This window comes from Balaenoptera borealis, assembly GCF_965194805.1.
Source record: "Balaenoptera borealis genome assembly, chromosome: 3".
NCBI classification, from domain to species: domain Eukaryota; kingdom Metazoa; phylum Chordata; class Mammalia; order Artiodactyla; family Balaenopteridae; genus Balaenoptera; species Balaenoptera borealis.
In genome coordinates this window covers 179683071-179697316 of record NC_138866.1, presented here as the reverse complement: position 1 = coordinate 179697316, position 14246 = coordinate 179683071, and the positions used below count along the sequence as shown (strand labels likewise).

At 43.6% G+C, this 14246-nt stretch overlaps 1 protein-coding gene across 1 annotated transcript in view; it reads left to right on the top strand.

Moving 5' to 3' along the window:
• Positions 1 to 14246, top strand: part of CUBN (cubilin) — a 283798-nt gene that overhangs the window by 107232 nt on the left and 162320 nt on the right. The window lies entirely within an intron of this gene.

The window sequence follows — 14246 nt, the reverse complement described above, 5'->3', positions numbered from 1 at the left end:
AACAGTACCATCCACGAATAGTGGAACTGATATTCGGTGGCCGTGGGGTGCCCATGGCTGTGGCAGCTTGAAGCGGGATCTCAGTTCCTTGACCAGGGATTGAACCCAGGCCGCAGTGCTGCCCCGGCTCTCGTCTGTTTTGTAAAAAGAATTTTATTTTTTTTTTAAAGCCTCCTTCTTTTTTAAAAAATTTATTTATTTTTGGGTGTGTTGGGTCTTCGTTTCTGTGCAAGGGCTTTCTCTAGTTGCGGCGAGCAGGGGTCACTCTTCATCGCGGTGCGCGGGCCTCTCACCATCGCGGCCTCTCCTGTTGCGGAGCACAGGCTCCAGACGCGCAGGCTCAGTAGTTGTGGCTCACGGGCTTAGTTGCTCCCTGGCATGTGGGATCCTCCCAGACCAGGGCTCGAACCCGTGTCCCCTGCATTGGCAGGCAGATTCTCAACCACTGCGTCACCAGGGAAGCCCCTCTAAAAAGAATTTTAACAAAGAGATGGAAAACAGTGAAGCAGGTAAAGTGTTTATTAGGAGAGGAATACGTGTGGAGAAAGCACGGGTGGGCTCAGGTTGAGAGAGAGCCGTGCCTCTGGGGTAGTTTAAATCACTTATATGGGGCAGTTCTTCCGGGTCTCCTCTGGCCAATCATCTTGCTTTGTCTGGCTCTGAGTCCGTATTTGGTCTGACTCGGGGGCCTCCCCTGTGTGCGCGTGCACCTTTTAGCCAAGATGGATTCCAGCGCAAGGGTCTCTGGGAAGTTGACAGAACATATTATGGTCTGGCGCCCCCTCCCTTCTCCGAGCCCTGAGGAGCCTTTCTGTGCGTGTGTAGTTTGGGAGGTCTCCTTGCCCTCAAGAATGGGAAATGTATGGTCTCCTTATCTTGTCTCCAAGCAGGACTCAGCTCCTCCTGGCTCCTTCCATTCTCTTTATCCCCGAGTATCCGTCCACAGGGACAGATTCCATCCCGCTTCTGCCTAAGAACCTGCATGGTAATCTAGTGCCAGGCCTTAGAACGTTTACTCAGACGTTGGTGGCTCTTGGAGAGTTGAATCCTGTTGGGGTTAAGACAGGAAGTGAAGTCCAAGTGGACAGGATTTGGGTAACTGCTTCAGGAGATGCGGCCGCCAATTGCTTATGAGAAAGGAGGGAGCAGACGGAAGTTTCTAGGGGTGAAGGGCTGCACCTGGGCGTGGCAAGCAGGTCACGGGGTGCAATGGAGTCTCTCGGGGGAGTGGGACAGAATGAGGTTTAAGGCTCACCCTGACTGAGCAGAGAAGGAGTGACGGGGATAGAAGGGAAGGAAGGAGAGTCAATCAGAGAGAGAAGGGGGAGGGAGAGGATTGGGCTGTGAGGGGAACCTGAGCAGAAAGCTTGGGCTAGTGATGCACTAAGCCAAGGACAGGGGTCATATCTGCCAAACGAGTAGGGGCAGGTAAAAGCCTGCCTACGAACTGGTGGTTCAGAAAGCAGGTAGGGATCATCACTCCTCTGCAGATGAAAATTCGTTTTAAACGCAAGTTCTGAAACTTCTAGACTGACCTCATGTGGGCCAGTCGAAAGGGAGAGGACCCTAGGGCAGTGCTTCTCAAACCCTGGTCCCCCAAAGCAGCAGTAGAATGTGTGAGAAACGCAGATTCTCAGGCCCCATCCCAGAACTATGGAATGGCAAACTCTGAAGGGAAGCCCAATAATCTGTGTCTTAACTAGTCTCCCTGGCGAGTAAAGTTGAGGGCCACTCTCCTAGAGTGATCTAGACCTGAAAAATATAGTCCTCGTGCATATTATACGAGCAGTTCTAGGCCAAGAGCTTAGGGCTCACTACTATGATTCAATCAACTTGAAAGAGGAGTGGAGTTGCCATGTTATACCTGGAATCACACACAGACATCCTAAACTGTGGTCCTGCTGTCACAATCAGGGGTGAGCCCAGGGTGAGCATACGTGAATGTGTATTGAGGGTTTTTAACATCGTAGTACATATATTATATGCATTGCAGCACTTTACACAACCGAAGAGCCCTATTATATACTTGAGAATGTAAGATGTTCTATTATTATGAACTGGAGCCTGAGTATATTTCATTAAAACATACGTATAGGGTTTTTCAGTATTTAAAAATATTCAGTGGTAATCCACAGCTACTTATAACTTGAAATACAGATCATAAATTCCCAAAGTACGTGAGCGATGATAATTAAGCTTGTGGAAGTTCCGGATTGTCCTTTTCATCAAGTAGGTAGATTTAACCTTGGAATGCCAATTTATTGATCTATTGAATGACGGAGCTGGATTGATTCATCTCTGTAATACAGCCCATCTCTAGTATTGTGGGATTCAGAAATAGCCTGACTCTGAGGGAACTAGAGACAGTGTGGAAAGACCTAGAAGAAACAGGAAAATCTTGGGACATGGCCCAGATTCTGAAGGGCAAGGGGTATTTTCCAGAACGGTGTTTCTCAAGCTTCCACATGGATATGCGTCACTGGGGATCTTGTTAGGATGCAGATCCTGATGTGAGGGCTGAGGTAAGGCCCATGGATCTGCGTTTCTGAAAAGCTCCCAGGTGATGCCGTTGGCGTGTCTCTGTAGACCACACTCGGAGAGCTTTCTCTTCTCTAATCTCTGAAGCGGTAAGGTTCTTTTTCACTGGGGCCCCAGCCCTTATCCTACTGACACTGAGTCAGAGAGTGGAAAGTAAGAAATGCCAACCAGGAGACTGAGGCTCGGGGCCTAGGGGCACGGTCCTCAGCCCGAGATACACGCAGGAATTGCCTGGGAGTTTTCACAAGTACCGGTGCCTGGGGTCCAACCCAGGAGACAGGATTCCATTGGTCTGCGGTGGGACCTTGACTACCGCTAATATTGAAAAGCTCCCTAAGTAATTCTGCCATGCAGCTAGGACGGAGCATTTTAGGAGAAGCGATTTATTTTGCTGGTGATATCTTTCTCCTCAGTGCACTGCTTCCTCTCCCCTCCAGGCTGTTGTAGCCATACTAGCCCAAGGCCACACTAAGGAGTATGACTTCCTGGTCATTATTGGCTGCCCTGGACGACTGGGTTTCTCCAGCCAACACACTAGGCGCGGCTTTGAGTTTTGGTTGGGAAAACTTTTTTCTTCCAGTCCCATTTGGAATCTGTCTTCATTTGGGAGAGTCAAAGACATCCTCTGTCTATTCTTGTATCCTGTTTACTATTTCAAAACGTACTCCCAATCGCTGAAAACTTGCTAAGCTTGGAACCAGAGTTGGGCAACACAATTTTGCCAGGTAGGACCAGAACTGAATAATTTTTTTTTTTTTTTTAACTCTGTGCCACTAGATGTAAATTATGCTTGGGAAGAACCTTCTGGAAGGAGACTGTTAGTGGTCTAGATCTGTGCAAAATTAACTGTCATATACTATAGCTACGCAATGCTGAGTTTCTACTCGGCATCTGAACTACGTCTTTAACTCGAGACAGCCGGGAAGAGGGGCCGACAGAAAAGAGAAGGGTCAGGGAGGAGGCCTCCAATGGAAGAGGTTCCCTCACTTCTCACCGGTTGTTGGTAACCTGAAGGCAGAAATCCGATTTCTAGTCATCCCTGTGTTCCTTCCAGAGATACTAAGGAACGGTCAGTGTGTGACTCCTGCTCCAGGCCTGGTTCCTACACTCCTAGAGCTTCCAGGCGACTGGGAGAAGTAGCCATCTAGCCAAGAGGCACAGAAATCGACGTGCACTTAGCGGTGTGATGATGCCACAGGAGCATACAAAAGGGGATTCGACCTGCACAGGAGGCCAGGGCACTCCTGCATGAGGGTGCAGCTTCTGAACTAAAATCTAAGAATAAGCAGGAGCTAAGGAGGCAAATAGGAGAAGGAAAAGGGTTCCTAGTAGAAGAAAGACCCTGTGGTGGGAGGGAGCAGGGTGCGCGGGGGGATCCACACGTCCAGGGCGGCTGGAGTCGTGTCACAGGTCCAGCAGGAGGAGCCGGAGAGCGAAGCAGGGGCCTTTGGGTCCCTCACTGTTACGGGCTCGGGCAGGGACGGGCTCATGCCCTCTGTTTCCCGTAAACCCTTCAGGTTTCAGAGAAATATGAGTTTTTTCTTCCTTTTATGCATCTTTATTTGGGAGATTATCTGGACATTGAGCTTTGAAGCATTTATGACCTTGAAGTATCACATGTGCATACAAAAAAACCCATGTTTACTTGAAATAAAATGTTGGTTTTCAGTTCTCTTTTTTTTTCTTGTCATTTAAAAATTTATTTTTATACAATTTTAAAGGTTACTTTCCATGTACAGTTATTACAAAATATTGGCTGTCTTCCCCGTGTTGCACAACACATCCTTGAGCCTGTACTACACCCAATAGTTTGTACCTCCCCCTCCCCACCCCAATAGTGCCCCTCCCCCCTCGCCACTGGTAACCGGTAGTTAGTTCTCTCTATCTGTGAATCTGTTCTTTTTTTGCTATAGTCTCTGATTGGTTGTGTGTTTTAGATTCCACGTATAAGCAATATTTGTCTTTGACTTACAGAGAAATGAGTTTTGAGTAGCATCTGGAAGCACTGAAGCAACGTGGCGTGTTGTGGGATTTGAATACAAAATATTCAATAAATAATATTCATAATAATATTGTGAATATTATTCATAATAATATTCAATAATATTCGTAAATAAATATTAAACAGATACAAGGTCCAAAATACGCTTAAAAATTAGTCTCAATTTTAAATTAAAGAGAAATCTTCTTGAATGTGCCTGTGTGCACATGCACGTGTGTCTGTGTAGGTAATTCAGAAACACTGTCTGAGTGCAGCGTCTTCAGATCCGCATCTCAGAATCAGGCTCCAGTGCTGGGCCGGGACACACAGGCTAACACTGGCCGGGAAGCTGCTCTTCCTCACCGGCCAGAGCAAGTGCCTTTAAACTCTGAGCCTCTTTTCACCAGAATCAAATCTCCTTTCAGGCCCTCTTTCCCCTCCCAGTCTCTCCCAGACTATGCAGCGAGAAATCCCAAACCTCTTCACCGCAAGCTCAGAATCTGCAGTGGCATCATTTCCTGACCATTGCTGCCGAGGAAGACTCCCCATGTGCTTCATTCAGGAGGCCAATTAATAAATAAACCCGCTCACAAAATGTGCCTCTTTGTCGCCCACACAAATCTTCTATTTGCTTTGAGAAAATGGATCTACAATCGGGCTTTCTTTGTGGGCACATCTTTGAAGCGGGTGTTGCGGGTGTGAGATTAACCACACTGCGTCGCCTTTATGCAAAGCATCAAAGAGAATCCCGCTCTGTAAAGAAAGAAATGGCCACAGTTGCCCTGTCTGGCTAAACGGTGTGCAGTTTTCAGCGCTGACGGCATTGTCTGGGGGCTGAATTTGGCCTGGCCTCGGGGACCTGCATCTGGGTTGCTGAAGGGAATATAGAACTTTCTGCGAGCTGTGTGAATAGGGCCTCCCGGCCAGCTGCGCAAACCCCTCGCCTCTTCTGATCACGCCTCCCGGGGGCCCTCTTTCACTTGGCAGTGGAATCCGGCAAAAAAGCAAGGTCAAGGAGCTTTGTGAGTGAAAGAGTGACATTTGCAAAGGGAGAAAACCCCTGACCTGGGAACAGCAGAGGAAGGGCGAAGTGCCTGGATCAGGAGGTGACGTCACCCTGGGCTTTCACAAAGGAGAGCGTGGCCTTTTCTTTGGGGAGATAGATGACATCAGCCTCTTGAATGGGGGCTGGTTCCATTTTATCATCCCTTCAGCTACTAACGAGATTTCTCAAGCCTTGAGGGTTTTGCAGAGATCAGCTCGGGGTTTATAAAAACTGTATCCTGATCCTGCATGGCTGGCTTGGTTTGAACATGAGCCAGCGCTGTCTTGACCGCCTGTGGACACGCAGCGCTGTATCAAAGCGCTTCTAAAAAATGGATTTTGAGAGCCCTGGCAAAGAACCTCCTTGAGGTCTGCAACGTTTCCCGTAAACCTTCCCTCAGTTCTTTCCCTCACATGGGCATTTCAATAGTCTCCGTTATTGTTGGTCTTTCAGGGGAATTCCTTCTAATTTGTCGTTTTTTATTCCTTTTGTGATTTAGAGTATGTGTGCCAGGGTTTCTGGGAGGTTCACCCTTTGAGGACAAAGGTTTTATCTTTTGTAATTCAAGGAACAGTTTGTGGTTCTGCATCTGTGGTAGTGATTACTTGGGGCCTCTGTGGCATGTATTGAGGACATGTTTTCATTCAGTCATTCATTCAGCCAACCAACCAGCATATATTTATTCATGACCAGGTTCTGGGCTTGGCGTTTATAAAATGTAGAGAGTGTATTTGTTTTCTCAGCCTGTCATAACAGAATACCAGATTGAGTAGCTTAAACATCAGAAGTTTATTTCTCACAGTTCTGGAGGCTGGAAGTCCAAGATCAGGTGTCAGCAGGTTTGGTTTCTCCTGAGGCCTCTCTGTTTGGCTTGCAGACTGCAGCCTTCTCACTGTGTCCTTACGTGGCTTTGTCTGTGTGAACCTACTGATGGCTCTGTGTGTCCAAATTTGCTATTCATATAAGGAGGCCAGTCAGATTGGACTGGGGTCCATTCTAGGAGCCTTATTCTGGCTTCATCACTGCCGTAGTAGCCCAATGTCCAGACGCAGTCACATTCTGAGGTACTGGAGGTTAGGGCTTCAGTGTGTTAATTTTGGGGGAGACACAATTCAGCCCATAACAGAGAAGAAGGAGACAGCATCCTTGACTTCAGGGAGTTGGTCAGTAGTAGGGGAGACAGACAAACCAAGTGCAGAATCCATGATCCATGATGCTGGGGGGGGCAGGGAGGAGACCTAGGCTGGCCGCAGGGACTTTGAGAGGCCCTCCAGGCCGCTTTGATACTTGAGCCGAGTTTTAAAGAATAAACAAGAATCAGTCAAATATCTGGGAGGGGAAGGCATTTCTAAGCAGAAGCAGGGAGGCTTGGGTTGATTATGGCAAAGGTTTTCAACCAGCAAGTATTTCAGCTAAAGCACATGCTCCCAGCACCCACACCAAGGGGGTGAAAATTGCTTCTTGGGAGGGTGAAAATATTTTATGCTTCATGTGTAAAGCACAGATACATAGACTACATAGCAGATATATATTATATCTGTGATATTAAATTTTTTGAGCAATTGGGAAAAAATATCCAAAAAGCCTCCTTAGAAGGGCAATAATGAACAAACGATTGAGAAATGCTGAGCTAAAAGGAGGATAGAAGGTGAGGCAGGACAAGTTGTCAAAGACCAGTTGATGGGAGCCATTGCAAGAACTTGGATTTTATTTCCCGTTGTCTGTCCTCAGTCCTGCTCCTGCACGATGCAAACATTCACAGGAATCTGGAGGTACGATGCTCGCCAGGAAAGTGATTTTTGAATTGTGGTCAGCAGAGATTCTGCGGCAGGCTCATAAGGCCAGGATGTGAATCACGCAGTCTGGTCCTCATCTCGGGCAGAGACCTTTCTCTCTCCTAGTGTCACTTCCTGCTGGGCAGTGATAGAATGTCACAGAGAAAGAAGTGGTAAAACACCTCTCCCTCTCTGCCTCTAAGGTAACTTCAGCTGCGATCAAGAATGTGCCCTTTGTTCAGTAAATCTGTAAGCAAGCTCTTGGTAAAGACAGATGGGGAAAACATAGACTCCTGTGATTGTTTTATTATGTTGTGTGATATGAGATAAAGAAATCTTGTTCAGTTTGGGTCAAAATTTAAGTAAAAGAGAAGCTTTTAAGAAACATTAGTTCTGTTTAATTTAAAAGTTATTTCCCTAACTGCTAACCAGGTTTTCTTTCACATTTATACATGCTCTATCCTGTCCTACTTATTCTGGCCACTTCAGCCTATTTGATATTTTGGACTTTTCATCTTTGTGTTACTCTTAGAAAATGTTTAAGCCTGGAGACTGAAAGCGAGTACAGTCTTAGTGGAGAACCAAAGCACAGATTGCTGTATTATGATACTGTGTCTGATTTTTATTTATGGCAAGTTCTCACTTAACATCTTTTTTGGAAAGAAGTTCTTAATGGATGATGCTAATGGAAAAAAAAATCGGTTAATAAGTTTGTAAAAGTGGGATGATCACTTACTAAGAAAATCCTGCAGTTCTTTTTGCCTTGGTTTCACAATTTTTCTAGCAAGGTCCTAGTAACCAGAGGCAGCATTAAACCTATGCAGACATTTCACTATGAGCGGAAAAGCTAAATCCTGACATTATTTGCCTCCTTGACAACAGAGGAAAATACAAACACACAGAGTTGACCTTCATGTAATGTTGGCTCTGAGTCTCGTATCCAGTGGCAACCTTTTAGGAGTCTGGCATCCCAATTCCCACGTCACTACTGTTTGCAGAGGTTGAGCTCTATTTCCATTGCTACTCTTTCAAACAGTTATAAAAAGAAAAAAGTAACCCTCAAACAACCATGACCTTCCCAAATCATATATTGCACAATTTGTAATAGTCCTTGAGATTTGGGCCAAAAAGACGGGCTTTCTTGAATCTTCTCTTTGTGTTCTGGTTCCTTAGCAGCAACACCCCTGATAGATACTGCACATACTTTCCAGGGGATTCCACACTTTTCTGTACAACGTGAAAAAAGAAACCATGCATTTTTTTTCGCAGTTTCAAATTTAGCCCCAAATGACTAAACCAACACAGAATAAACACGATGTTCAGTGTAGGACATCATTTTTGTCCCCAGAGATTTCTCTTTTTGAGCCTTTACTTAAATAATGCCGTACTTGTCTCTGACATTATGTATCCAAGGACCTGTTTTTTTGTATATGCCGCTGGATATTCAGAGAAACTAAAGCCAGCCTTCCGTGGCCTTGACTCACAAAACCAAGAATGAATCTCTGGTGTAAGATAGTAATTACATTCTAGAAGATTTAGTCTAATTCTGTATTCTCTGTATAAGTAATGACATTGATATACCTTATCCCTGATTTTTTTTCCTTCTAGTTATTCTTTCAGACTACTCACAGGCTAAATAATACAGACTTATCAATACTACCTAAATGTAATTTTAAATTTATTTTAAGACATTAATGGTGATTAAAAATAAAACCACGTTACCATGTTAAGAGCGAACGAAAATATGATTTAAATGCTTGGTGCACTGACTTATTTGACACCTCATTTATTATTACTGGACCAAGTAATTATTTAAAATGTTGATATTATAATTTTTGAAAAGTTGGTGTTATCTTTCTACCATGTGCTGGGCCTTTTGGCTAGCATTTTAAAAATACGATCTCTTGTCTTCTCCTAATAATCCTCTGAAATCAGCATCATCACCCGCATATTATGAATAAGAAAACTGAGGGAGGCGTCTTAGAGAAGTCAGGTAACTTCCCCAAACTCAAAGAGGGAACGAGGACACACAACCAAGTGTGTGGTGTCGAACTCCCAAGTGTTTACACAGCTGCACTCTGCCTACAAGCAAATGATTTTTCCCCACAATTTTTCATTGCAGAAAAGATGAGATGATATTGCAACGCAGAGATGGTCAGAGCTTATAGCAGGTAATTTTGCAGCTAAATTCCCACTGAGGATAATGGCTGTCTTTGAAAGAACGTGTGCTGTCTTTCCCAAGTAAATAATGTTCCCGTTCCAAGGTCTCCCCGCTGAATTGCCCAGCTCCTTCTTCCATAGCAATGATGGGGGTGAAGCGCAGTACTTAGCCAACAACTCGTTCAAAATAGCTGACTTTGCTTGTCTGTCCTTCAACACAGTATCTGCTTTATTCCTCATTCGTAAAGTGTTCTTTCTCTGGAGTGGCCACATATGGTTGCTGTAATCATACACTTTGAGCTGGGATAGACCACAGAGATCATCTGATCTGTTACCATGGCTTAGTTATGCAAAAGATCTTACAAGAGAAGTGCTATTAAAGGGAAGGATAGCTACCCCGTAATAGATTGGTTGGACGAGGGTGGAGCGCTTGAGGGTTTGGTTAATTCAGGACCCCAGTCAGAGGGCACGTGGGCTGACTGGACGCCCGAGGCATGTGTCCTGTGAGGGACCAGCACCCTTCCTGTTGTCATCACAGAGCATCATCTCATGGCTCAGGCTTGGACAGAGCTTGGAGGGTCAGAGGACACCACGACCGTTGGCATGGCGCTGCCCTCACTTGTCCATTGGTCCATCAGGGGCAACCTTGCTGTGGAAGAAAGGCTGGGGGTTGGGGGAGGTGAGAGAAGGAATGGGGGTGGGCGAGGGCGAGTGACGCAGAGCCCTGTGGGGAGGCGGTGAGCTTCTCTCCCTGCAAACGCACTGTGTACCAAAATAATTAAATGGAAAGAGGGACTTCCCTGGCAGTCCAGTGGTTAGAACTCAGCCCTTTTATTGCCAAGGACCCGGGTTCGATCCCTGGTCGGGGAACTAAGATCCCGCAAGCTGTGCAGTGTGACCAAAAAAATAAATAAAATAAATAGAAACAAAGCCGGATTTGAATGAATACTTAGTACGAGTGTTGAACCTTGGAAATCACATAAAGAGTACATGTTTCCTCTGTCTTTGCCTGTTTGGGGGATTTCATGAAGTAGCTCTTGGTAGTCTTACGCATGACTACTTATTTTAGGGGAAATTAGTCCAGCTGCCTTGGTCTCATTTCATTTCCTTGGAAGATGTTTTTATATATTTTGTTCAGAAATCTTCAACAATTACAAAAATGTATAAGAGAGAGAGAATGATTGATTTCTCCTGAATTGTAAGCAAAGAATTTCTACTGGGAAACTATTTTTCAACTTGGTTGGAATGAGTAGATTAGATGAAAAAGGATATAGTTAATCAAAATGAAAAGATGACAAGATCAACTATACTTGTTTGGGTCAAAAGGAGAGATTTTTAAACTTTCATATAAAGGAAATTAAAATTTATATTATGTGAAGAGTCCTAAAATATGGGTACATTGGGTTCATGTCTTTTTAATGGTATACTAAGGTGAAACACTTCAATATTCAGACTCAGAACATCTCAGAGAGTCTGATGGCTATGAAAATATTAATTTTGAATATTAATGTGACATCTTACATGGTAATTTAAAAGTCATTTTATAACTATGGACGGCATTGAATTTTGAGCTCCTTGTATCCTTATATCTATCTTCCAAGTCATTAACTGCATGTTATGACCTTATTCTTTCACTCTTTTTTTTTTTTTTTTTTTGTCCCTACCATTGAAAGTAGATAACTCTACTCCATATCCATTGCTGTATGGAATACATTAGACAAAATGATTATCACAAAGTCTGGGTCTGGGATGAAATCCTTATGGAAGATGAAACTTTCTGAACCCTCACCCTAAACTCTTGAGTTGGCTTCTCCTAACGTGATACCGAGCTTAAGTTTGTCTCTAGTTTTCTCAACAACAGACTTTGTGCTGAGTCTGAACGTTTATGTCCCCTCAAAATTCATGTGTTGAAACCTAACCCGTAAAGTGATAGTATTAGGAATGGGGCATTTGGAAGGTGATTAGGTCATGAGTGTGAAGCCCTCATGGTTGGGATTAGTGCCCTTATAAAGGAAGCCCCAGAGGGACCCCTCACCCTTTCTGCCATGTGAGGTCTATAACCCAGGAGAGGACCCTCAGCCTCACTTCCTAGGGCTACTGTAACAAAATACCACAACTGGGTAGCTTAAAACAACAGAGATTTATTTTTTCACAGTTCTGGAGTCTCAAAGTCGAAAATCAAGGTGTCAGCAGGGCCATCCCTTCGAAGGCTCTAGAGAAGAACCCTTCCTTACCACTTCTAGCTTCCGCTGGTTGCTGGCCAACCTTGGCTTTCCTTGGTTTGTCCGTGTGTAACTTCAGTCTCTGTCTCAGTCTTCATATGGCCCTCTTCCTTTTGTGTGTCTATGCCCAAAGCTCTCACTTCTTAGAAGGGCATCAATTATATTGAATTTCACCCCCTCTCTAATCCAGTATGACCTCATCTTAACTTCATAACATCTGCAAAGACCCTATTTCCAAATAAGGTCACGTTCACAGGTTCCAGGTGGACATGATTTCTGGGGGACACTATTCAACCCAATACAGGAGGTTCTGCAGCTTTGACAACTTTCCCCTCTCCTGGAGTCACCTGCTTTGTCTTCGTTCTTCTTTCTTTTTCCTCTGGAGAATTTCCCATTCCTTGGCCTTTACGTTACCTGGTTTTCTTCTCTGATTTCGTCTCGTGATTGCTCCAGCTGGTGCCCTCTCTGTCCTCACAGAATCAGTCTAACCCACAAAATCCCCCAGAAAATTAATCTGCAAATCCTTAAGATCAGGTGAATTTGGGGGCCCCACTCATGGCTTTGTCTTCAGAGAGGAGTGTTGACCTGATTTTAGTCTTCTCTCTTAGGATGGATACCTATCACTTGCCTTTCTCCTATACCTCGGGACTGCGCCACGCACTTGTAGACTGTTGGGGGATTAACTGGTAAAACCAAACCAGGAATTGCTGACTTTTTGTGGTTCTTATATGTGCCATGGTCACCATTAGACAACTTTGTCCTTTTTAAGGAGCTCGTATCTGTCTCCACCTCCATTCCAACCTCACCTGAAAGTTTCTGTTCAAAATTGCTTTAATTACATTATTTGCATGTCTCATAGGTAAATCAGGCAATCCAACTCCTGGGCATATATTCAGAGAAAACCATTATTTGAAAAAATACACGCACCCTTATGTTCATAGCAACACTATTTACAATAGCCAAGACATGGAAGCAAGCTAAATGTCCACCAACAGATGAACAGATAAAGAAGATGTGGTACATATATGCAATGGAATACTACTCAGCCATAAAAAAGAATGAAATAATGTCATTTTCAGCAACATGGATGGACCTAGAGATTATCATACTAAGTGAAGTAAGCCAGACAAAGACAAATATCATATGATATTGCTTATATGTGGAATCTGAAAAAAAATGATACAAAAGAACTTATATACAAAACAGAAATAGACCCACAGACATAGAAAACAAACTTATGGTTACCAAGGGGGAAAGGGGGGTGGGGAGGGATAAATGAGGAGTTTGGGATTAACATATACACACCACTATATACAAAATAGATAACCAACAAGGACCTACTATATAGCATAGGGAACTCTACTCGATACTTAGTAATGACCTATAAGGGAGAAGAATCTGAAAAAAAAAAAAAAAAAAATATATATATATATATAACTAAATCACTTTGCTGCACACCTGAAACTAACACAACATGGTAAATCAACTATATTCCATTTAAAAAAAAAAAAGAAGAAGTGAGGCCTGTGTACTGCAGGAAATAGTTGAACCTTGTTTTGGGTTGGACTTCCCCAAATTCTGAGCTCCTAGTTACCGTTTCTCATTATAGCCACCCCATGCCTGACTCCTATGAAAAGAGTCCTTACTGGTAACTCCTCCTTGGGACCCTGCCCTCTTCGCCTGCTGCCGTTTTGCATGTCAGAGGGGAATTGGACAGACCAGTGAGTCTCCTCTCAAGGTCTTGCAGAAGAGAAGGTTTTTATTTTTACATTATAGAAAAACTATTAAAATATAAATCATTCATTTTGATGAAGCATGTGAGCATAATCATTTATTATTTAAAATTTATTCTTTTACTCTACTTTGGTTTTTCAGCTTCTTTTTAACATTTACTCTGATTTCTCAGACATTTCCCTGCGAAATTAGAGGATAAGGATGTGAGGGTGTCCTGTTTGGGTCCGTTCTCTGCTCCTTTTCCTCCAGCCTCAGGGGGCTTTGGCCCAGTCACTTCCAAGCAGGCAGGCCCTCCCAGTGCTGTTGGCTTATGGAACATAGTTTCAGGAAAATGCCAAGTGTAAAGAGGTTTGAGCAATTGTAATTGCAGGAAACACAGAATGTGCTTTTAAAACTTTGGGCCTCTAATTCCATCTAGCCGATTCATTGCTAATTTGCTTTTATTAAAAACAAAAAACAAAACAAAAAATCAGCAGCCACCCCAAACCTTGAGGATAGAACATACATAGACTATGCTTTTTGTTGTTGTTGTTGTTCTGGAATTTTTATAACTCGTTGCTTGTTTTAGATCAAACAAAAAACCCCCAAAACAACAGTGTTAGCAAAGTTCTTTTTTTAATTTAATTTAATTTTATTTATTGCTTTTTTGAATTTTTGAATTTTATTTATTTGCTTATATATGGAAAAGATTTAAGTTATCTTCACAAGTAAGCAGGTTTAGCAACAACTTTTAACTCTTTCTTGTTATGAGTTCCGTAGATCAATGTGCTTCCTGCTGATAACGTAAGCGC